This window comes from Mauremys reevesii, linkage group 7 (genome assembly GCF_016161935.1).
Source record: "Mauremys reevesii isolate NIE-2019 linkage group 7, ASM1616193v1, whole genome shotgun sequence".
In the NCBI taxonomy this organism is placed as follows: Eukaryota; Metazoa; Chordata; order Testudines; family Geoemydidae; genus Mauremys; species Mauremys reevesii.
Genome location: NC_052629.1, coordinates 122,615,109 through 122,640,650, shown reverse-complemented (window position 1 = coordinate 122,640,650; position 25,542 = coordinate 122,615,109). Strand labels below are relative to the sequence as shown.

The window sequence follows — 25,542 nt, the reverse complement described above, 5'->3', positions numbered from 1 at the left end:
GGGGTATTAAGCACACACTTGAGGACTGCAATTTCTGCTAAAGGAATGCTTCAGTTGTACAACACTGGAGAAAGTTTTAGCTGTAAAATGGAATTTTCAATGAATGAGACCAGCTTTTTATGTCAATAGAATACAATATGAAAAGACAGAATTAGAAAAGATCTCTTTATCTGATTTGCACTGAGAGCTCAAAACTGCAATTTCAGAAATGTTTGATAAAGAATGTCTTTTTTTATTGATTGGCATTATTAACCTCTTGCCAGAGAGTCTTTCTATTTGATTTAGTTTAAACATGTCTCACATCTGCAGTAATGTATGCTGTCCTTGGTCCTGCTCCTGCCAAAAAGCCTCTTGCCAATGGAATGATGCATTTCAGTGGCCATTCCTGTATAAATATTTTAAATAAATAAATGTCAAGATAAATAAGTTACCTACTGGGGATTATATTGCCATTTTTTTCTAAGCTGTAGTTGAAGAGATCAAAACCTTCTTTTAAAAATAGCAGTTTGTTCTCTCATGCCTAGTGACAGATAGAACCACTGAGAATGTTACAGGGAATTTGTTTTTGAGCCCAGCTTTGGGTCTGCTTCTGTTTAAAAGTTTCCTAGTTGTAAAAGGCAGATTTAGACCCAGGCTTGAGCCTGCCAGGTATTGCAGGTGGGGAGGTTTGAAGGTGCTACATTTTTCTATTCAGTACTCAATGCAGCAAGCATTTAAGTTTGCGCTTAAGCCCCATTTAAGTCAATTGGACTTAATCGTATTCTTTACTTTAAGCACAAGTTTAAGGGCTTTGCTGAATCAAGGCCTTACAGATCCTTTAATGAAATGATTTACTGCCAAGATCTCCAAATCATTCTGATATCATACAATAATACCTGAAGCTTAGTAACAAAGAAACCTACATTTATATTAAACAATGCAGAGCTATTTTTATCAATTGAGTAATCCACAAAATGAGTCTCTCAAACAAATCTAATCTGATGACATTCACAAGAGAAACCAAGTTCCTTCTTCACATAATCAGTTGCTTTATAAAATATTAAATAAGCAGATGCAAAAAAAATTTCTATCTTGCAGTTTGAGAAGTACAAACTCTTTCAGACCACAGACTTTCATTATTGATCTTTAAAAGTAAAAACTGGCTGAAGAGATTTTTCTATATTAAAAGTAATAGTAATAAGGTAATAATTGGAGATATACCAATCTCCTAGAACTGGAAAGGACCTTGAAAGGTCATTGAGTCCAGCCCCCTGCCTTCACTAGCAGGACCAATTTTTGCCCCAGATCCCTAAGTGGCTTCCTCAAGGATTGAACTCACAACCCTGGGTTTAGCAGGCCAATGCTCAAACCACTGAGCTATCCCTCCCCCCAAAGTAGAGATTGCAATTTAATTCTCATTTTTGTATAAATTATTAATGTATAGACTAAACAGCATTTGGGCATTTCTACCCAGCAGCTACAACTTGCAAACATATGATACTTCCAATGTAGAGCATACTCTGCTATACATGTATTAGGCATTAGTGGATTTTTCATGTTTAGCACAGTGAATATAAAAAGCAAACATTTCTCACAAGACTGATAAGTTTGCCTTTAACAAGAACAACCTAGACCAAAAATTATTTGAAAAATATCAGCATCCCCAATGGGCTTTGAAGCAATCTAATTAGGTAGTCCAACGCTATATTTTGTCAAAAACCTCTGACAACCTAATAACCAGATTGTCATCAGAAAGACATTGAAAAATGATGTTGTGTTTGCTAGCATTAAAATACTACATCTTTCTGTGCTACCTTCATCATATAAAAAATCTTGCTGGTATTCCACTGGTGTGGAAGGATATTTATTGAAATTATTCTTTTCCACTTGAGAAATAGGAGGCATGGTGTACTAAATTTAACTTAAACTCTAATAAGAGCTCTTAAAAAACAAATGCCTAATTTCAGATTTGGAACCTGGTACACTGTACTATGAGAAAAGGTAAGCACTTGACATCAAGAAACTATAATGTGTTCTGTCTTCCAAAGGATAATAATTCAAGGGGCATTAAGTGTAGTATTTCAACCTTAAAATCAAGTCACCATACATTTCAGTTTCTAAGATAAGATAAAGCAGGAGTTATAGATATGTCACAATAAGAACAGTTATGGAATTTTGAAATTATAATATATTGTCCTGGATTTTAAAACTGTGCTTGCAGATTAAATGACCAATTGCAGGCAATATCGCACCCTTGTTATTCTAAACAGAGTTATCCAGACACCTTCATTTAAGCAAACTGAATTAGAGAATAAACTGTTAAACCTGCCATCAAGATATACTGGACTTTAAAATCAGGTAATTTGGTGGCCATCTTCTTTTCCCCATCCCCTACTTCCATTTAAATTCTCACATTATTTTAGCAGCTACTGTCTTGAGAACCTGTAAAGCAGAGCTAGAAATCAATGTTATATACAACCTGAAAATTGTAATCTCAGCCTTCAAGCAGTATAATGCATTAATCTCTAGCTCTAGCAGTTTGAGAGAGACTGGCTGCTAAACTCATGTGGCAAATACTTTTGCAAAGATGATTAGTTAAGGAACCAGTATACTTATCCTGTCATTTGTTATCTACTAGTGTTCAAAAAGAAAAAAAACTGATCCTGTGCCTGGGAGGGACAAAGGATCTTAGTTCTCTTGGAAATATGTCCATTATTTACAACATGTGACTCCAGTAACCCCCTTCTTGTACACCAAATGTGAAGAAGAGTCTGGATGAACAATACTGTACATAGTCATAGATCTTTCTCCTATGTAGTAAAACAGTAATATGTATGATGTTGCCAATGCCTGTGACAAAAGTCACTTCTCCCCACTATCTAGCTCAGAGAAAATGATTCAGCACTCATCAATTTTAATCTGTATTTATACACAAGATGAAAAATCACTGTGTGTGACTGCAATGTCACCCCATTGTACTTGAAGTATTAAAGCTAGAAACATAGCAACACACCATCAAATGATAAACAGAGGGAAGGATTATGTCATTGAACTAATCAATTAGTTCTAAGTGTGCTTGTGTGGTGAGCGTATCATATCAATACATGTAGTATTGAACTTTAGCCATTGTTTCTTCATTCTTACATTTTCTTTCATAGAGAATCCTTCCTAGTGATGCTTGAAGAAATACCAACTGGAAATGGACAGAGCTCTTAAGATGATGTAATGGTCTAAGTTACTATACCAAGGAACCTTGCCAAGGCAAGCACTGCTAATATTGTGTAATTTCTTTTTGCCAGTCACCATACTATGAGAAAAATCTCTGTGCTGGGAGCAAGGCATGAAATATTGCTGTCTTGCTTTCTGGAGGAATGTATTTATGGTGAGGGAAATCTGGTTTTTTCCGACTACTTTTACACTTGAACTCTATTTTAGAATTGTTTTCCTGCTCATATTATTGATTGGATTGAGAGCCATGTACTGCTCTCACTCCACAGCAAAACTCCCCTGCCACCATTACTGCTACTGGAGTTGACTTAGGGCAGCCATATAGCCTTTGGGTAACACAGGTTTCCATTTTGTACACAGAAATATGTGGTAGTCTTTCAACACTTCATCCTGAAAGCAAGAGCTTTGGAAAAACAACTGCTTTTAAGAAACACCCTGTCACTGAATATGAAAGATATGTGTTCCAAGGAAAAGAATTTAGACACAAGCATGCTATTTTGATTGGGTCTAGGACAGGTAGGATCCCCTACAGACACATTTCAGAGAGCATAGAGTGAAAAAAGCAAAACACCAATATCTCCATCGGGAATGTGAAAGAGAATTCTTGATCATGAACATAACACCCAGTTTTCATATAAGTTATCCATCAATTCTCAAAACAAGAAAAAACACATTTTCCCCCCTCAGGAAAAGGATTAGGTAGGCATGACATTTTTTCCCTTCTGTGCAGCATGTGTTTATAAGCTTCCCTTTTGTAGCATTTATGGATTCATTCAGAGCTATGGCTAAGCTGGAGCAAAGCAATTTGGCATGCTTGCATTTCCTTTTATCGGGGAAAGCAAAAACAGTCCACAAGGTCTGGATTGACCTTTAAAGCATAAGTATTTATTGGAAATGCTAGTGGCTTACTGATTGTGTTTAGTAAACCTACATTTGATCAATACCATTATCAACAGCACATTACCCTTATTCAAGAATCATTTTTGAATTGTATTGGTGATAAGATAATATGACTGGCATTCCATAAATATAACCAGCTAGATCATTTTAAAAGACACACTAATAATATATGGCTTGCTTCTGCCATGGTGTATTTGCAGACACCTCACTATCTATTTTGTAAAGTCAGCTACCTCACTTAAGACAATTAAAAAATTTAAAACCCAGTTTGTTCAATGCAACTACATTTTAAAAAACATATAAATATATGTATACCTATCTTACGCTACCACCCCGGGAAGTAACAAAAATAATTGTCCTCATAAAGGTTGACTTCAAATAAAGGTTAAAGAAAATTATCCTGGAAATCTTATGGATGCTTTAAAGTGGCTGTTTACAAAAGAAACCAGTTAGAGGCAGTCCTTAGTGCAGTTTTCATTACACTAGTACATTATTTCTAATTTTTCTCTGGAAGCATTTGCCTTTTGAGAGAAACACACCCCTTGCTGTAGTGATTGGACTCCAGATAAAGATAAGCATGCACCTCCTCTGTTGTGGAATTCTAGCAATCACTTTATTAAAGGAAAGCCTAGAAACACATTAGGAACAATTAATTGGGAGGAAAAATTACTAGGAGATGCCCAACCAGTGACAAGGGCATTCAACTGATACAAAAGCAAATACTCAAAGAAACAGAACAACAGGCAAGTATTTTTCATTTCTTCACATATAATTGCTTTGCAATAGATCCACACTCCTTATCAACAAAACTGAGTCTCCAGAAGACCAGTAGGGCCCAGTGTGATCCTCTAGTCTGACCTCTTGCATAATACAGACCATGGGAAATTCCTGTTTGAACTAGTAAAAGCAGCAAAGAATCCTGTGGCACCTTATAGACTAACAGATGTTTTGCAGCATGAGCTTTCGTGGATGAATACCCACTTCGTCGGATCCGACGAAGTGGGTATTCATCCACGAAAGCTCATGCTGCAAAACGTCTGTTAGTCTATAAGGTGCCACAGGATTCTTTGCTGCTTTTACAGATCCAGACTAACACGGCTACCCCTCTGATGTTTGAACTAGAGCATCTCTCTTAGAAAAACATTCAGTCGTGGTTTCCAGTGACAGAGAAGGAACCATAACCCTTGTTAATTGGCCTTGTTCCAATGGCCAATTATTTGTGCCTTAATTCCAATCTGAATTCGTATAGCTTCAACTCCCAGCCACTGGATCTGTAATACCTGCTAGCTTGAACAGCCCTCTGTTATCATATATTTATTTGTTCCATGTATAGATTCCTATAGACTATAATCAAGTCATGCCTTAACCGTCTCTCCATTAAGCTAAATAGATTGAGCTCCTTGAATCTCTCATTATAAGGCATATTTTCCAGTCCTTTAATCATTCTGATGGCTCTTTTCTGAACCCTCTCTAATTTTTCAACATCCATCCACCAGAACTGGACACAGAATTTCAGTAGCGATCACATCAGAGTCAAATATAGAGATAATATAACTTCCCTATTCCTACTCAAGATTCCCATTTATACATCTGTAACGGGATGCACTCACCTCTTATGAGCGCCCCCTTGACTGAGTGCGCGCCTGCACACTCTCTCCCTCTGATTGTCCCTCCTCTGGAGACAATGTCTTCACCCTCCTGGGGCTTCCTGGCTACAGATCTCCAGCTGGGTCACTAGAGTTCAGTTCCCCTCTCTAGGGTGCCTCACTGTCCAGGCCACCAAAATGCATATTGCTTGCCTGCACTTAGCTTACCAAGTGATCCAGATCACTCTGTATCAGTGACTTGTCCTCATTATTTACCACTCTTCTAATCTTTGTCATCTGCAAACTTTATCAGTTATGATTTTATGATTTCTTCCAGCTCATTAATAAAAAAGGACCTATCCCTGTGGGACCTCACTGGAATTACATCCACTTGAGGATAATTCCCCTTTTACAATTACAGTTTGAGATCTATCAATTAGCCAGTTTTTGACCCACTGAATGTGTTCCATTTTGATTATGTATCGTCCTAGTTTCTTAATCAAAATGCCCAGTCTAATAGGGTTGAGAGGTTAGACTGCGTGATTATATTTTATTTTATTTTAGTAACCACTGACTTTTTGCCTATCACTTATAATCATTTAAAATCTATCTTTTGTAGTCAATAAACTTCTTTTACTGTTTTTCTTTACAAGTGAGTTTGCCTGAAGCATGTGGTAAATCTGCTCAGGTTTGCAAAGGCTGGTGTATATCTACTTTCCATTGATGAAGTGGTGAACCAATTTATAAATCTGCACTGCTCAGGATGAGCAGTGCAATATGGTATATTCCTGAGATACAAGGCTGGAGCTGGGGGAATTTGGCTGTTGCCTTTCTCTGTGTGATTCATGAGTGGCTCTGGGAGCATTCATGCAGCCTAGCTGGGAGTGGGGCTCCACATGCTGTTGAGCTGAGTATTAACAGGGCCTAAAGGGTCTTGCTGCTTGTCACTAGCAAAGCATTGTGAGAGGCAGCCCAGGCCAGAGAGTTAAGGGGGCACAGCGGTCCCACAGTCCCAGGCTGCACCCCGGGGATCCCGTCACAGTCTCTTTGTGTCCTTTAGCTTTCCTTACTAATTTTCTACAATTCATAGCTTTATATATAATATAAATATAATTTATCTAATCTAATTTTCTACAATTCATAGCTTTATATATAATATAAATATATTATATATAAAGCTATGAATTGTAGAAAATTATATATATATATATATATATATATATATATATATATATATATATATATATATATTTATAGTGCCTTACTTTCCCCCTCTAAGCCAAGTTAGTTTTTTTTTTTTAAACAAGTGTAGTCATTTTCCTTAATTGTCATTTTTTGGGCATCTAGTGAAAACATTCTTAAAAAGTTAACAATCATCATTAAAAAAAATGTTTCAATTCTTTCAGCTGACTTGGCTCATAATTGTTTTCAGCTTTGTTAAACTGGCCTTTTTAAAATCACCAAGCATGTTACTGATTTAGACTTTGTTTGCATACAACAAATATAATCAATTCATGATTACTTGTACCTAGGCTACCATAAATTTTTAGTTTTTGTCATCAATTCCTCTTTATCTGTCAAGATGAGGTCTAATATAAAATTCCTCTGTGTTAGATGAAACACTTTTGAGTTAGGAAATTGGCATCAATAATTTTTAGGAATTCCAAGGACAGTTTAATACTGGCAGCATGAGACCTCCAGCATATGTTGCTCAGATTGAATTCCCCCATGATAACACAGCTTTTTGTCCCACACACATTACTCATAGACTCATAGACTTTAAGGTCAGAAGGGACCATTAGGGTCATCTAGTCTGACCTCCTGCACAATGCAGGCCATACAATCTCACCCATCCACTTCTATAACAAACCCCTAACCTATGTCTGAGTTATTGAAATCCTCAAATTGTGGTTTGAAGACCTCAAGCTGCAGAGAATCCTCCAGCAAGTGATCCATGCCCCATGCTGCAGAGGAAGGCGAAAAACCTCCAGGGCCTCTGCCAATCTGCCCTGGAGGAAAATTCCTTCCCGACCCCAAATATGGCGATCAGTTAAACCCTGAGCATGTGGGCAAGACTCACCAGCCAGCACCCAGGAAAGAATTCTCTGTAGTAACTCAGATCCCATCCCATCTAACATCCCATCACAGACCACTGGGCATACTTACCTGCTGATAATTTGGCAACTGATCTTTGATTAATTGCCAAAATTAGGCTATCCCATCATACCATCCCCTCCATAAACTTATCAAGCTTAGTCTTAAAGCCAGATATGTCTTTTGCCCCCACTACTCCCCTTGGAAGGCTGTTCCAGAACTTCACTCCTCTAATGGTTAGAAACCTTCGTCTAATTTCAAGTCTAAACTTCCTAGTGTCCAGTTATATCCATTACAGATAGGACCTGGTCACCCTGTTCTCTGTTGTGATTTGGTGGTCTATAGCAGACACTAACTAGTACCTCATCTTGTGCTTTATCTGCTAGGCCACTGATCCATAAGCATTCAGAAACATTTGCTTCCAACTTGTCAGTGATTTTCATACAAATAACGTCTTTTTTTTTTTAATACAAAGAGTGCAACACTCTTCCCTTTTTACCCACTTGATTCTTCCTGAATAGGTTATAACCATTATTTTAACATACCAATGATGCAAATCATCCCACCAGGTTTCAGTGATATCGACCAGACCAAATTTATCCTCATAAATGAGAAATTCAAAATACTCTTGTTTATTAACCAGGCTCCTCACATTTGTGTGCAGTCAATTCAAGAATTTCTTTACTGCAGGTCCCTTGGTGCTTTGATTAATTTTGTTCAACATCTCGATTTTGTTCTAAATGTGTGCTCATTTCCCCCCCTTTTCACCTTCCCCTTTTATTGTTAGTTAACACCCTCCTGACTAGTATAGCCAGCCTGTCCCCTAGCACACCAGTTCCCCTTCTACTGGGAAGGAGGCCATCCAAACTGCACCGCCCCTTCTGTCTTTCTTCACTCCCAGGATTCTGAGAAGTTTACTTGGACATTCTTCTCCTTCAGCACCATTCCAAATTCTCCAAAGTAGTCTATAATCTGTGAAATTTCCTGTAAAGCAGTGTCATTAGTGCCAATATGCATCATCATCTTTGCATGCCAATTTCAGATGCAGGTCCCATCTCAGTGTCACATCTCATGACTTGGAACCAGGAAGACATCACACCATCTATCGTCTGTCTGCAGAACTTCCTCTCCATTCTTCTGAGTACAGAATCTTAAGGATCATCCGTCTTCCTTGGATGGGTAGAAATTTCTTTGAGGACATGCCTGATTATCTTCCAGGTTGAGCTGAGTAGCCGTCCACAGAAATGGCCTATATAACTCTCCATTCCATTCAACCAGCTGGATCTTCAGATATATTTTTTAGACTTTTCATGCGGAGAACATGATAATGATTGAATACTTCTAGCTGTGTGAAATTCCTTCTGGTCCTCTACTATCCGGTGGTTACACCATGCCCATTCCCTTCTACCTCCAGCCATGGAGAAAGTCAACTGCTCCTCTTGCCTCTGAGGGTTACAAATTGCCAAACCTTCCCTCTGGTTTCCACTCTCCCCAGTTCTGTGGTGGCCAATTCCTTTCTTTCTAATCTGATGCTTCCCAAATATGGTGTCCAAGATCTCTTCAGCCACTCTGATGATGTGTAGAGTCCGCATTTGTCCTTCCAAATCACAAATCTTTTCTTCCAGAACATCCACCAGCATGGACTTCCTACAGAGGAAATGGCTTCCAGCAAGAAAGAAAACATTGCACCTCTGCTGCAGGTCACAACCACTCATCTATCGTTGGTCACAATATTGAGTGTAGAACTGTACCTAGAAAGAAAGCATCTCACAACTCCTTCTGAAAATCCTCCTTGCTGCTCCTGTTAACCTCAGGAATTCACCTGACAACTGACTTATATACTAAGTCTTGCTGCTTAGCTCCAAGCACAAGTCTACAACTGTCATAGGTCTCACCCCCACTCTGAACTTTAGGGTACAGATGTGGGGACCTGCATGGACACTTCTAAGCTTAATTAACAGCTTAGATCTGGTATCGCTGCCACCATCCAGAATTCTCAGTGTCTGGATCACTCCCTTTCCCCCCCCAAAACCTTCCCCTCCCTGGGTAGCCTTGAGAAACTCCTTCACCAAGTCCCTGGTAAGTCCAGATCCAATCCCTTGGATCTTAACACAAGGAGAATTTAACCATCCCCCTTTCTTTCCCCCACCAATTCCTGGTGGATCCAGATCCAACCCCCTTGGATCTAAAAACAAGGAAAAAATCCATCAGGTATTTAAAAAGAAGGCTTTTAATTAAAGAAAAGAAAGGTAAAAGAAAACCCTCTGGGAGAGATTAGCATACCAGCAACTCTCACAGATGACAGATTCAAAACACAGAGGATGTTCCCCTGGGCAAAAACTTTAATACACACAAGAATACCCAAATTTGATAATTCCCTTAATGGTACCAAGACAAGTTACAAAGAAAATAAACATAAACCTATTTATTCCTTTTTAAAACTTACTACTCTGATAAGAGGCTGGTTCCTTGATCTTTTTTACTCCAGCTGAAACTGAAAAAGTAAACAAAGGAAAACTTCCCTCCTTCCTTTTGAAACATCTTGTTCCCCATTGGGTCCTCTGGTCAGGTGTCAGCTAGGCTAGGTGAACTTCTTAACCCTTTACAGGTAAAAGAGGCATTAACCCTTAACTATCTGTTTATGACAGCAACATATAAAAATACATTACAATATAGTCTGGAAAGTAGATAAGGTGACACACACCTCGGTAGCAAAATGGGGGGGGACTATTTCTTTAAAGGGACTGAGAAATAAAACAGCTGAAGATCAAATAAGTGCTTAAAATACAAATCCCAAAGTAAAACAGATCCTGAAAACTAAAGGGTGAAATTAATCCACTGGACCAGGGATAAAATGTACCATTATTCGGAGAGAGGCAAAGCAACATGGTATAATGAAAACAATGTACTATCCTGGAATTCAGGAACTGGTGTGAACAAAAAGTTTGAGAGTCTATGTGCAGGAATGAAGGGGAGGTGAGATGAACTGGCAAATTAATTCATGTCCTTCACAGGGCATAGTCCTCACCCTCACCCAGGATAGTATGTTGAAACATCAAAGGTATTTCTGTATCAATGTGCCCTGTTGGCACCAATATCTTTGATTTATCTGACTGCTCTTAGGGGGATCAAAGTACAGCTTCAGGATCCATCTTATTAGATATCATCCAAGTTGCCCAACACTGATGCAGTCCTGACACACAGTTGAGACCCTCTGGTTCACTGGCAGGTTTTGTGTTATCTTCACATGTGACTTCCTTCTGGAAATAATGACTGACTAGGAGCGCTTCCAGAAACTCATTCATCTTCGAACCTGACAGTCCATGGCCACATCTTGCATAGATCCCACAACCCAGCCAGCCATGATCTACACCATGGTCTTACAAAATAGCAGTCACCTATTCATAATAGACTTTGTATGAGTGTACTCGGAGAAAGCACTTTTGATATTGTTTAATAGAAGTGCTGTAAAAATGCAAAGTCACATGAACACTTATTTAACAATCAATATTTATTTGCGGCAAACCAAGTGCATGAAGGGCTTAAATTAACACACAAAGTACAGAAAGTACACAATATATAGCATTTGTGATTAAGGTATTTCTTTTGAGGAACATTTCTTACAATACTGCAGATCTTAAACAAGTGTTGTGAGGCTTATTCAATAAGCATGTAATGTGCTTGGGATCCTAAGATGGACAGGACTATATTATCACTACTGCATTATGGCTTTGAAACAATTTACTTTACATGTCGGTATGAAAAATCCCAAACCAAATTTCACTCCTTTAACTTGCCTGATAAACAAGAGGTACTGGAAAGATCAAAAGAAATTGGAATCAATAGATTTGAAACATTGAACAATTCCTCTCACCAGTATCACTGTGGCTCCACTGCATTTGTCATCTGAATGGCAATGTTCTGAGGAAGCAAAATAACTTAATATGGAGCTTCCATTAGCCTTTAGGACACTGGCTAGTCCTGGAATATTTTATTTATACCTGGAAAGGTACTGAAACAAATTTTAAACAATCAATTTGTAAGCACATAGAGGATAATAGGGATATAAGGAATAGTCAAGAACAAATCAGGCCAAACCAACTTAATTTTCTTTTTGGACAGGATTACTGGATTAATGGATAGCGGGGAAGTAGTCAACATGATATATCTTGAATTTTAGTGAGACTTTTGACATGGTCCCACATGACATTCTGATAAGCAAACTAGGGAAATGCAGTCTAGATTAAATTAGTATTAGATGGGTGCATAACTGGCTGAAAAACCATACTCAGAGGAGTAGTTATCAATAAAGCAAAGATTCTGTCATGGGTATTTTTAGTAAAAGTCATGGACAGGTCATGGGCAATAAACAAAAATTCACAGAAGCCCTTGACCTGTCCCTGACTTTTACTAAAAATACCCTGAGTGGGAGAGGGGGGACAAACAGAACACTGCCGAGACGTGCAGCTGCTCCAGCCCTGCCACTGCTCCCGCAGCAGGGGCTGTCTGCTGCTGTTCTAGTCTCAGGGGGCTGAGCCACTGCTCCAGTGAGCCAGGGACCGCTGCTGCAGTGGCCTCAGGGCTGGCCACCAGTCAGCTGTTCCTACAGCTCCAGGGCTGGCTACAGGTCAGTTGTTCCAGCAGCCACTGCTCCAGCAGTCCTGAGGCTGACAGCTACTCCAGCCCTGCCCCAGAAGAAGTCACAGAGGTCTCCAAAAGTCATGGAATCCATGACCTCTGTGACAGAATTGTAGCCTTAGCTATCAATAGTTCCCTGTCAAACTGGGAGAAAGTATCTAGTCGGGTCCTGCAGAGGTAAGCCCCGGGTCTTGTACTATTCAACATTTTAATTAATGATTTTGATAATGGAGTAGAGAGTAAACTTATAACATTTGTGGCTGAAAGGGGTTGAAAGCACTTTGATGGACAGGATTAAGATTTAAAATTATCTTGACAAATTGGAGAATTGGTCTGGAATCAACAAGATGAAATTCAATAAAGACAAGTGCTACACTTCTAGGAAGGAAAAAATCAAATGCACAACTACAAAATGGGGAATAACTGTCTAAGTAGTAGTCATGCTGAAAAAGGGATCTGGGGGAGTATAGTGGATACAATTTCTGTAGAAGCCAACAATGTGATGTAATTGCAAAAAAGTCTAATATCATTAGAGGACGTATTAACAGGAGTGTTGCATGTAAGACATGGGAGGTAACAGTCCCACTCTGCTCAGCACTGGTGAGGCCTCAGTTCGAGTACTGTATCAAGTTCTGGGCACCATGCTTTTGGAAAGATGTGAACAAACTGGAAAGAGTCCAGAAGAGAGCAACAAAAATGACATATATGAAGAAAGGTTAAAAAACTGGACATGTTTAGTCTTGAGAAAAGAAGACTAACGGGAGGACCTGATAAAAGTCTATAATAGCCCTCAATGTTTTTGACAAGAGGACAGTGATCAATTGTTTTCCATGTGCACTGAAGGTAGGACAAGAAGGAGTCAGCTTAATCTGCAGCCAGAGAGATTCATGTTAGATATTAGGAAAAACTTTCTAACTGTAAGAGCAGTTAAGTACTGGAATAGGTTTCCAAGGAAGGTTGTGGAATCCCCATCACTGGAGGGTTTCAAGAAACGGTTAGACAAACACCTGACAGAAATGGTCTAGGTTTACTTGTTCCTGCCTCAGCACAGGGGCATGGACTAGATGACCTTTCCAGCCCTACTTTCCTATGATTTACATCATCAGTAGATAGATAGTTTCCTGGGTTATGGCAGAAGTCACCAGGGGATGCTTCATTAGGCGGAAGGGCCCTAAGCAGACATGAGGAAAGGCTTGGTGGCTCACACTTGGGCTCAACCAGAACTTTCTTTCTCCTACCAAAAACCTTTCTTCCTACCAGCTCATCCTCCAAGAAGCAGAAAAACCTTAGCAGCTCAGGAATATAGTAGCAACTGAGGGCATGGTCTGCCTGGCACACAGGACAGACCAGCTCTGTGGTGAAGAGTCAGCTGTGGATCAGGATGAGGATACTGGGAAGATCTAGAGGCATAGAAATAATTGAGAAGGAAAGAGAGAGAGAGAGATGGATAAAGATGGACTTGAGAAGTTAATTTATCTCGAGTCCTCATCTTACAACCCTAAAGACAAGTATACGAAGGGTTAAAGCACAGCTGTTTGGTTCAGAGGTTGCTTATCACTTGTGATACAGCAGCTGCTGCCAAGGTAACTATAGACAGCATTTGCTTAACAAACAGAAGATTAAGCAGGTGCAAGCAGCTATAAGCCCATAAATTGCAGCTGACACATATAAATAAGAACAGATTTTTTTCTCCCCTAAAAAGTTTTCCTTTTTAAAACACTTATCCACCACATAAATATTTGTTCCAATTTTTTTGGCTTTATTCTACCTATAAACCTACCTGAACTACATATATAAACATTAAATATTTGTTCCAATTTTTTTGGCTTTATTCTACCTACCTATTCTACCTGAACTACACATATAAACATTAAAAATCAATTTACCATGTCATAAAATGTAAACGTGCTCAGAAAAAAAAATTTCACTCACATACTATACCATAACATACATTCATTTCTTCTATATCATACAACTCTGTTATTTCCCAAACGTTTTAATAGTTGATCACAATGGTTTACAATTGATGACACTGCAAGACAATAATAATTTAAATCTCACTGCATAATGTGACCGTCTTGAATTTCTTAGTCTGCCTTTTATGTTGCAGGCTGCTTTATTTACTCCTGAGGACATTCTGCACCAAAAATTTAAAAATTCTGCACATAATATTTTAAAATTCTGCAAGTTTTATTTATCAAATAAATGTGGAGGCTCCAGCCTGGCAGTGGGGAACACAGGCCACTGGTTGCACAGAGGTGGGAGATCACTGTGCAGCTCCCCCCGGGACATGGACTCAGCAGTGAGGCTGCACCCAACCCTGACAGCGCAAGGACCAAGCCTGCCCCAGAAACACTCCAGAGCCCTGCCCCTCTGTGCCAGGTGCACCAGGTGTGGGCAGGCAGGCCCAGCAAGGCAGGATCCAAATGTGGAGGGGCTTAGTGTGGGGGGATCCAGATGTGGGTTGAGAGGGTTCTGTGTGGGGCAATCTGGATGCAGGTGGCTCAGTGGAGGATCCGGGGGGTGGGGGTTCTGGATGCACAGGGGCTTGTTGAGAGGTTCTATGTGCAATGGTAATGGAACTCTGCAAGAGGGTCCACGTTAAAGTGGTTGGTGCTCATCAGGGGGGCTCTGAGTGTGGAGGGGTAGAGCCCAGCATGGGTTCTGGTGGGGGGGGCTCAGTGGGAGATCAAGATGCTGGAGGAGTGGGGTTCAGTGGGATAGGGATCCAGGTGGAGCTGGTTGGAGCTCAGTGAGGTGTGGATCCTGGTGCCGGGGAGTGGGGCTTGGCGTGAGGGACTGGGTATGATGGGGGTCTGGATGCACGGGGGTTGGATGGATGGGAGAGCATCTCCCTGTACAAGGATCCTCCCCCTGCAGCTGAAGAGCAATGGGTGCACGAAGCGTGGGCGGGGGGACGGAGTTTGTAGAGCTTCCTACAGCTGGGGGAGAAATCTGCAGGTGGGTCTGACCCAGCCCTGGGTGCCATGTAGGGGAAGAGGAAGTCATGTCCTCCCCAGCTCCAATGAGCAGGTAAGCCCAGCACAGGGTAGGAGCCACCAGCTGGGTCTTCCCCATTCCTGCCCTCTCCCCCATAGTGATTTATCTGTCTGCTGTCTGCCCTAGGAACCCAAAACATATTGCTGCGCAGGGATGCATGACTGCTCTTGTGGCTTCTCTTTGCTTCCCTGTCAGAAAGTAATTTTTTCCTGCGGGGAAGCAAAGAACTCTTCAGGGGACATAAATTCTGCACGTGTGCAGTGGCGCAGAATTCCCCAGGAATATTTATTATCACAGTTCTTAACATTAGCTCTTATGAAATTGACAGCAGAAAAATCTCAAAATTAAAAAATAACTTGTTGAAACCAAATACAAGCTTATAGGCTATTTTAACCTATTCAGTGAAGCCACTTGATGAAAGCGATCCCTGTCACAGCCCACAATTTATCATCCAATTTCTTTTCTGCATGAACTATTTCCAGTTTAAGTATGAATAAAAGAGCAATTAAGTTGCACATTTATAAATACACCTACCAATAGGAGTAACATTTTCTTCAAAGAAAAGACAAAAGCTATTGAAAAACTGCAAACAAAGCTAACTATTGTTCTCTATTACTTCAAATTCAGCTTTTTATCCATTTAAAGCCCAGTGACAAAGTCAGAAGAACTTTGCAGCAGTCGAAGTCTGTCCGATAATTTCCTGCTTTCTGCAGAGTTGCCTGCTGCATACTATTGCACAACTATCACAATAAATTTAATACAACCAGATTAAAATGCCACTCTGCATTCTGTTTTAAATGTTTGATTTTGCCAGCTGGCTTTACTGAGCTACTGACCAGAAGCAATACCAGTGTTGTTTTTTTTTAAATCACGCCTACCATTAATCATAGTGAACAGAGCTACACTGGAATATCTTAACCAATGTGAACAAAGCATAAGTCAGCAATCATGCTCTAAGATACGGCCATCCTCAGCACATCAACTTGTTTCTTTACACTTCCCCTCTAAAAATTGCTCCGCATTTTTGTATGATGGGACAACTAAGTGGTTAAAGAAGTTGTTCTGTCAGCTATATCTTTAAATGCTTAAATCCCTGAATAAGAGAAAAATCAATGTTGTAAGGCAATGTTTGTCAATGCAATGTAATAAATACACTTACCTTTACAGACTATTCTCAATGGATTTCACTTCTTTGCTGTACTTCAAAGCTACAAAGGGATAAAAAATAAAGCATTGACCTGCCTGCCAGTGAAGAAAGAATGTTTGGTGTATACATTAGTAACCATGTTTTACTTATGTCACAGCAAGACTCGCTGGAGAAACCTCTGATAAAAAGTTCTCACTACTATTTCATAGGCCAAATTCTGGCTGCCAATAGCATATAGGCATATAGCAGAAAGCTTGCAGAGAGAAGGGGAGCCCAGGGCAAAAGTGTTCTGTCCAATTTTGGCTTCCTCCAAAATCCACAAGACGCTGCGCCACGCACTTGCTGGAGGGGCACTACTGAGCATAGCCTAAAGATCAGCTGGCATGATACACATGTGATGCACAAAAGTGGAACTACAATGCCTGCTCTGGCAATAAGAATCACTCCCCTTGTATGGAGAACAAGGAACATCACCAGTTCATATGCTGCTTTTGCAGCACTGGTATGTGGTTCTTTTGCAACCTATTTTGCAAGAACACCATAAATATAAGAATTAGAAGTGAGTAAACCTCCACCATTGTAATGGGAAATTTAATATACAGTTCTTTCAGCTTTCATCTTGAATGACAGAATACCTGGGAAAATGTTAGTTGCATAAGGGAAAACTGAAAAGGTTAAAACTGAATTTTAAATAATTTGTTAATTTCATTCCATGTATTACCTTCCTGTTCGACTCCCATATCCCTGTTAGGATTTAGAAATGTTTCCAAAAGCTGCAATGCCTAACTTTTATTACACATCTGCAACTTTCACTCCATGCATCTGAAAGAAGTGAGGTTTTTTACCCACGAAAGTTTATGCCCAAATAAATCTGTTAGTCTTTAAGGTGCCACCAGACTCCTTGTTGTTTTTATTACACAAGACTCCCTCAATACTTTATTTTTTCTAATCACATTTTTGGCTAACAAAGCAGCCATGGCTAATCTCCTCAACTAGAAGGAAGGATCCCTTAGGGCTGGAGAGTCTACAAAAGGGAACTGCACAAAGATGTTATCTGATAACCCACATGGAACAAACCTACTCAGGTTTAGGTCCTTCTGAATACCACAGGGGAAAACCCACATGGGGTCATGAAATCTGAGGGTTGAGCAGCAGGGTGATGTTTCAAGTCAAACCTGCACTTACCTAAATACCCCCCATCCTACTGGCTTATACAGATAAAAAAAGACTATCCTGCAACCAGAAGAAAAAAATCAGACAGAAGTATTTCAGTTTCTCATGTCAGACAAAGATTCATGGTGAGGAAGATGTGCCAGATAACACACTGAGCTATCCATCCTCAAATTGGCACAGCAGTTTAACACCAAAACCACTCAAATCTCCACTCAGATATGCAGATGTAATACCCACTGAATTAATTAGTATTAAGGCTTTGGTGAGACCGATATTGGGATACTACGTACAGCTCTGGCATCCATATTTTTAAAAGGATGTTGAAAAACTGGAAAGGTTGAAGAAAAGAGACAAAAATATTCAAGGTCTGCAGAAAATGCAGTAGAGTGGAACACCTAAAGGGCCCAATCTGTTTAGTTTATCAAGATGACTGAAAGATGATTTGATTTCAGTGTATATGTATCTCCACTGAAAGAAAATACCAGGTACTAAAGGGCTCTTTAATGGAAAAAGGCATAACAAGAATCAATCAACTGAAGTCAAAACCAGACTAATTCAAATTAGAAAATAGGCACAAATTTATAACAGTGAGGGGTGATCAACTATTGGAACAAACTACCAAAGGCAGTGGTAGATATTCCATCTCCTGATGTCTGCAAATCAAGACTGGATGCCTCTCTGGCAGGTGTGTTTTAGCCACACGCAAGTTATTGGGCTTAATATACTGGTAACTGAGTGAAATTTAATGGCCTGTGATACAGAGAGGGTCAGCCTAGATCAGTGGTCCCCAACGCGGTGCTTGTGGGCACCATGGCGCCTGCAGGGGCATTTATGTGCCCCCGCCTAGTGCCCAGCAGGGGAGAGAAGCCATGGCCCTGCGCCTGCCGGGGACAGAGAACTCAGGCTGCGGGCACAGTGTTCTCTGTTCCCAGCAGGTGCGGGGCCTGCCTAGTGCCCATAAGAAAGGCCGTACCAGGTCAGACCAAAGGTCCATCTAGCCCAGTATCTGTCTACCGACAGTGGCCAATGCCAGGTGCCCCTGAGGGAGTGAACCTAACAGGCAATGATCAGTGATCTCTCTCCTGCCATCCATCTCCATCCTCTGACGAACAGAGGCTAGGGACACCATTCTTACCCATCCTGGCTAATAGCCATTTATGGACTTAGCCACCATGAATTTATCCAGTCCCCTTTTAAACATTGTTATAGTCCTAGCCTTCACAACCTCCTCAGGTAAGGAGTTCCACAAGTTGACTGTGCGCTGCGTGAAGAAGAACTTCCTTTTCTTTGTTTTAAACCTGCTGCCTATTAATTTCATTTGGTGACCCCTAGTTCTTGTATTATGGGAATAAGTAAATAACTTTTCCTTATCCACTTTCTCAAATCACTCATGATTTTATATACCTCTATCATGTCCCCCCTTAGTCTTCTCTTTTCCAAACTGAAGAGTCCTAGCCTCTTTAATCTTTCCTCATATGGGACCCTCTCTAAACCCCTAATCATTTTAGTTGCTCTTTTCTGAACCTTTTCTAGTGCTAGAATATCTTTTTTGAGGTGAGGAGACCACATCTGTACACAGTATTCGAGATGTGGGCGTACCATGGATTTATATAAGGGCAATAATATATTCTCAGTCTTATTCTCTATCCCCTTTTTAATGATTCCTAACATCCTGTTTGCTTTTTTGACCGGCTCTGCACACTGCGTGGACATCTTCAGAGAACTATCCACGATAACCCCAAGATCTTTTTCCTGACTCGTTGTAGCTAAATTAGCCCCCATCATGTTGTATGTATAGTTGGGGTTATTTTTTCCAATGTGCATTACTCCCCAGCAGGGGAGAGAAGCTGCGGCCCCGCGCCTGCCAGGGACAGAGAATTCTGGGGCTGCAGGCTGTGGGCGCCGGTGTTCTCGGTCCCTGCAAGGGCGCGGCCGTGGCTTAAGCCGGAGAGAAGCCGCAGGCCCGTGCCTGCCAGGGACAGAGAATTCTGGGGCTGCAGGCTGCGGGCGCCAGTGTTCTCGGTCCCCGGCAGGCATGGGACCCACCTAGTGCCCAGCAGGGGAGAGAATCCGGGGCCTCCGTGCCTGCTGGGGACAGAGTACTCTGGGGTTGCGGGCACCGGTGTTCTCAGTCCTTGCGGCTTCTCTCCATCTTCTCTCTGGATTCATATATTATGTAATATTAAATATGATTTTTTTGTATTATTTAATGTACAAATACAAAATAAGCCTTGAAAAATTGTTGGCGCCCGCCACACTCTTCTGAAAACATTAATGTGCTACTGGCTACAAAAAGGTTGGGGATCACTGGCCTAGATGATCTAATGCCTTCTGGCCTTAAATTCTATGAATGATCACCAGTGACAAATATTTGTGTGCAATTTACACTCTGTATCAATACAATAAGGAACAGCACATTTTAACTGTAGAAGAGAGATTTTCTTTACGGTTGGCTACTGTAGAGTTTGATTACTATGTTAAAGGGAATTTTGCTACTGATTTTAATAAGAAATAAGATAAAAAATGTTCATTCAAGTACAAGCACAAATATGTTGAATAAATTCATCCCTTGCTCTTTTAGTGCCTTCAGTGAGCTTTTGCTACAGGCAAATTATTGGAGCATTCTCTCAAATAATAGCAAATTTCAATCTAAGAAGAGATTCTTAAATGCTCTCATCAGCTGCCTATGAAAACCATGCAGAAGAAAAATACAATAATCCTGGGTATATAAATTCCAATTTCTCCAGTGAATCTAAATGTGGGTTGTGTCACTAGAAAATCACAACCCACAGGTATAGAATCATAGAAAAAAAGGCCTGGAAGGGTCATCTAGTCCAGGATCCCATGCTGAGGAAGGACCATGTATATAGACCATCCCTGACATGTGTTTGCCTAACCTGTTCCTAAAATCCTCCAGTGACAGGGGTTCCACAACCTCCTTTGGAATCCTACTCCACTACTTAACTACCCTAATGCTTAGAAAGTTTTTCCTAATATCTAACCTAAATCTCCCTTGCTGCAGAGTAAGCTGATAACTTCTTGTCCTACCTTCAATGGACATGGAGAACAATTGATCACTGTCCTCTTTATAACAACCCCTAACATATTTAAAAAGTGCTATCAGGCCCTTCCTCAGTCTTGTTTTCTCAAGAAACATGCCCATATTTTTTAAAACTTTCCTCATAGGTCAGGTTTTCTAAACCTTTTGTCACTTTTGTTACTTTTCTCTGGACTCTCTCCAATTAATCCACATCATTCCTAAAGTGTGGTGCCTAGATCTAGACATAATACTCCAGCTGAGGCTTCACCAGTGCTGAGTAGAGTAGCACTTGTCTTACATATGAGTCTCCTGTCACCCCAGAATGATATTCACCTTTTTTGCAACTGCATCACATAGTTGGCTCATATTCAATTTGTGATCTATTTTAACCCTTCTTATCGGGGTTCCTGTTATGCAATACTACTGCCTAACCAGTTATTCCCCATTTTATAGTTGTACATTTGATTTTTCCTTCCTAAGTATAGTATCTGCACATGTCTTTACTGGATGCCATCTTGTTGAATTCAGACCAATTCTCCAATTCGTCAAGGTCATTTTAAATTCTAATCTTGTCCTCCAAAGTGCTTGCAACCCCTCCATATTTGATGTCTTCTGCAAATTTTATAAGCACACTCTCTACTCCATTATCCATGTCATTAATGAAACTATTGACCCAGGACAAACCCCTGCAGGATCCCACTAAATACGTCCTCCCACTTAGACATGGAACCATTGATAGCTACTCTTATAGATGTATGGTTTTTCATCCAGTTGTGCATACACCTTATAGCAATTCAGCTATACCACATTTCCTTAGTTTGCTTATGAGAATGTCAGGTGGCACTGTGCCAAAGACCTTACTAAAAATCAAGATATAGCATGTCAACAGCTTCCTCCATAACCACTAGTCCAGTAAGCTTGTTGAAAAAGGAAATTAAGTGCTTTGGCAGGATTTGTTCTTGACAAATCCATTCTGGTTGTTCCTTATACCCATATTAAACAATCAATTATTAAGTACCTACAGGTTAATCATTTGTTTCAGTATATTGCCATGTATTGAAGTTGGGCTGTCTGGCCTATAGTTTCCCAGATCCTCTTTGTTTCCCTTTTTAAAGATAGGTACTATGTTTGCCCTTTGCAAGTCCTCTAGGATCTCACTCATCCTCCATGAGTTCTTGATAATTGCTAACAGTTCTGAGACTCCTTTAGCTAGTTCCTTAAGTACCCTACAGTGAATTTCATCAGGCCCTGCCAAATTGAATACATCTCATTTATCTAAATATTTTTAACTTGTTCTTCCCCTATTATGGCTTGTTCCTTCTTCCTTGTTTCTTAATATTGATTGTGTTAAGCATCTGGTCACAACTGACCTCCTTAGTGAAGACTGAAGTAAAATAGGCATTAAACCCCAGCCTTCTTCATGTCATCTGTTATTAGCTCTCCTTTCCCGCTAATTAATAGACCTACACTTTCCTTTGACTCACTCTTACTCCTAATGTATTTATAGAACTTCTTTGTATTGTATTTTGTCCCAGGCTAGGTGTAACTCATTTAGTGTCTTAGACTTTCTGATCTTCTCCCTACATGCTTGTGCTATTCTTTTGTATTAATCCTTAGTAATATGTCTATGCTTCTGTTTTTTGTAGAATTCCTTTTTGATTTTCATGTCATTAAAGTGCTCCTGATGGATCCATATTGGCATCTTACTATTCTATCTTTTCTTCATATTGGTATAGTTTGTTGTTGTGCCTTTAATATTGTCTCTTTGAAAAACTGTCAGATCTCTTTCCAATGGGACCTTACCTACCAGTTCTCTGAGTTTTCTAAAGTCTGCTTTTTTGAAGTCCATGCACAATAGGTTGTGTTTTATTAAACTATCAGTGACCTTGAAATATCCTAAAGCTGTTCAAGGTCTGATTTGCCTCTGATGTCAAAATCTTCACCCTTCCTTCACCCTCACTCAGAGAAAAAGATGGAAGAGTCATGGAGAAGGAGAGAGATGTTTTATCTGTAAGGTCACTATCCACCATCATTCTGCTGGGAGGGAAAGCAGGAAAGAGGACAGATGTGATGGCACCTTTAATCTCAAAACTGCACTGGGAAAAGATAAAGGAAAAAAGCCATGAGTATGACTAGCTGTCTTACGCTTACTACTGGAGTGAGGGAAATGGAGGAATGGGGCAACTGGCTGGTTTGTCTGAAGTCACAATCGCACCAGCCAACATATATGAAATATAATGTGATGTACTGTGGTATAAAAGATCGAAGGAAGTGATTATTCCTCTCTATTCGGCACTGGTGACGACACACCTGGAGTATTGTGTCCAGTTTTGGGCCCCACACTACAGAACAAACGTGGACAAATTGGAGAGAATCCAGGGGAGTGCAATGAAAATGATTAGGGGTCTGGGGCACGTGACTTATGAGGACAGGCTGAGGGAACTGGACTTATTTAGTCTGCAGAAGACAGGAGTGAGGGGGGATTTGATAGCAGCCTTCAACTACCTGAAGGGGGGTTCCAAAGACCAAGGCTGTTCAGTGGTGGCAGATGACAGAACAAGGAGCAATGGTCTCAAGTTGCAGTGGGGGAGTGTGGCAGGGTGCTGATGGACAAGCACCTAATTAACCTCTGCTCAGCCAGCCTCAATCAGGGGAAATAGATTGGGGCTGGGGAGAAGGCTGGTGCCTGGCCTCAGGAACTGGCTGCACCTGTGGGCCTGCTCAGAGGAGAGCTATAAAGGCTGGCTGGCAGCCAGTGCAAAGGGGGGGATTGGCCAGGGAAGGGGTAGTCTCCAGAGAGAAGGGAGAACCCCTGTAAAGAGGAGACCAAAGCCTTGTAAACTTTGTATATAGTGTTGCTGGTGGTGGGTACTAGATATAAATAAAGACCATGGGTGCTGCAAAAGAGAAGCCTGAAGGTGCTTTATTAAAGGAGCCCAGAGCAGCGGGAAGGCAGGCCAGGAAAGGACCCGGTTACAGGGAGGTCTAGGTTCGATATTAGGAAAAACTTGCTAGCCGTCAGGTTGGTTAAGCACTGGAATAAATTGCCTAGGGAGGTTGGGGAATCTCCATCATTAGAGATTTTTAAGAGCAGGTTAGACAAACACCTGTCAGGAATGGTCTAGATAATACTAGATGGTCCTACCACAAGTGCAGGGGCCTTAACTAGATGACCTCTCGAGGTCACTTCCAGTCCTATGATTCAGCCTAGGAAGGTTATTTTCTCATTACAAAAGCAAAAAATCTACTGTTACACAGTAGGTCAATTGCTTGCAACTTTCTATAATTCAAACACTATGCATGTGTATCAATCAGTGTAAATAGAGTAGGATTTAAGGCTAAAATAGGAAAAGAACAAGTTGAGAATTACTTAGACAAGTTATATATCTTCAACTCAGCAGGGCCTGATTAAATACATCCCAGAATACTTAAGAAACTGGCTGAAGAGATCTCTGAGCCATTAGCAATTATCTTTGAGAACTCGTGGAGGGCGGGAGAGATACCACAGGACCGGAAAAGGGCAAACATAGTGTCTACCTATAAAACGGGAATAAACACAACTCAAGGAATTATAGACCAATCAGTATAACGTCAGTATCTGGAAAGATAATGGAACTAATAAACAATCAATCAATTTGTAAGCATCTAGAAGAAAATAAGGTGATATATAACAGTCAACATGGAATTATCAAGAACAAAGCATGTCAAACCAACCTAATATCTTCCTTTGATAGGGTAACAATACTTATGGATGGGGGAAGTAGCAGATGTGTTACATCTTGACTTTAGTAAGGCTTTTGATACTGTCTTACATGACATGCTTATAAACAAACTAAAGAAATATAGCCTAGAGAAATCTACTATAAGGTGGGTGCACAACTGGTTGGAAAAGAATTCTCAGAGAGTAGGTATCAATGCTTCACAATCGAGCTCAAAGAGCATAACGAGTGGGGCTCTGCAAGGACTGTCCTGGTGTGGTCCTATTTAATATCTTCACAAATGATTTAGATAATGGCATAGAGAGCACACTTATAAGTATGTAGATAACACCAAGCTGGGAAGGGTTGCAAGTGCTTTGGAGGACTGGGTTAGAATTCAAAATTATCTTGATAAACTGGAGAAATGGTCTGAAATAAACAAGATGAAATTCATAGAATCATAGAATATCAGAGTTGGAAGGGACCTCAGGAAGTCATCTAGTCCAACCCCCTGCTCAAAGCAGGACCAATTCCCAACTAAATCATCCCAGCCAGGGCTTTGTCAAGCCTGACCTTAAAAACCTCTAAGGAAGGAGATTCCACTACCTCCCTAGGTAAGCCATTCCAGTGCTTCACCACCCAGCTAGTGAAAAAGTTTTTCCTAATATCCAACCTAAACCTCCCCCACTGCAACTTGAGACCATTACTCCTTGTTCTGTCATCAGGTACCACTGAGAACAGTCTAGATCCATCCTCTTTGGAACCCCCTTTCAGGTAGTTGAAAGCAGCTATCAAATCCCCCCTCATTCTTCTCTTCTGCAGACTAAACAATCCCAGTTCCCTCAGCCTCTCCTCCAATACGGACAAATGCAAAGTACTACACTCAGGAAGGAAAAATCAATTGCACAAATTCAAAATAGGAAACGATTGCCTAGGAAAGAGTACTGGGAAAAGGAACTGGGGATTATAGTGGATCACAAACTAAATATGAGTCAACAATGTGACACTTTTACAAAAAGGTGAACATCATTCTGGGATGTATTAGCAGGAGTGTTGTAA

At 40.5% G+C, this 25,542-nt stretch overlaps 1 protein-coding gene across 28 annotated transcripts in view; it reads right to left on the bottom strand.

Annotated features, from left to right (window-relative positions):
• Positions 1–25,542, bottom strand: part of FHIT (fragile histidine triad diadenosine triphosphatase) — a 997,853-nt gene that overhangs the window by 938,678 nt on the left and 33,633 nt on the right. For 19 of the 28 annotated variants that reach the window (XM_039481722.1, XM_039481724.1, XM_039481727.1 and 16 more), the window contains one exon: positions 16,585–16,633. The exons of 7 other annotated variants lie outside the window; for them this stretch is intronic. The gene's annotated coding sequence lies outside the window, so the exon portion shown is untranslated. Of the gene's footprint in view, positions 1–14,357; positions 14,458–16,584; positions 16,634–25,542 lie in introns of all 28 variants that reach the window. 2 more of the 28 variants (XM_039481728.1, XM_039481723.1) reach the window with 1 other exon arrangement.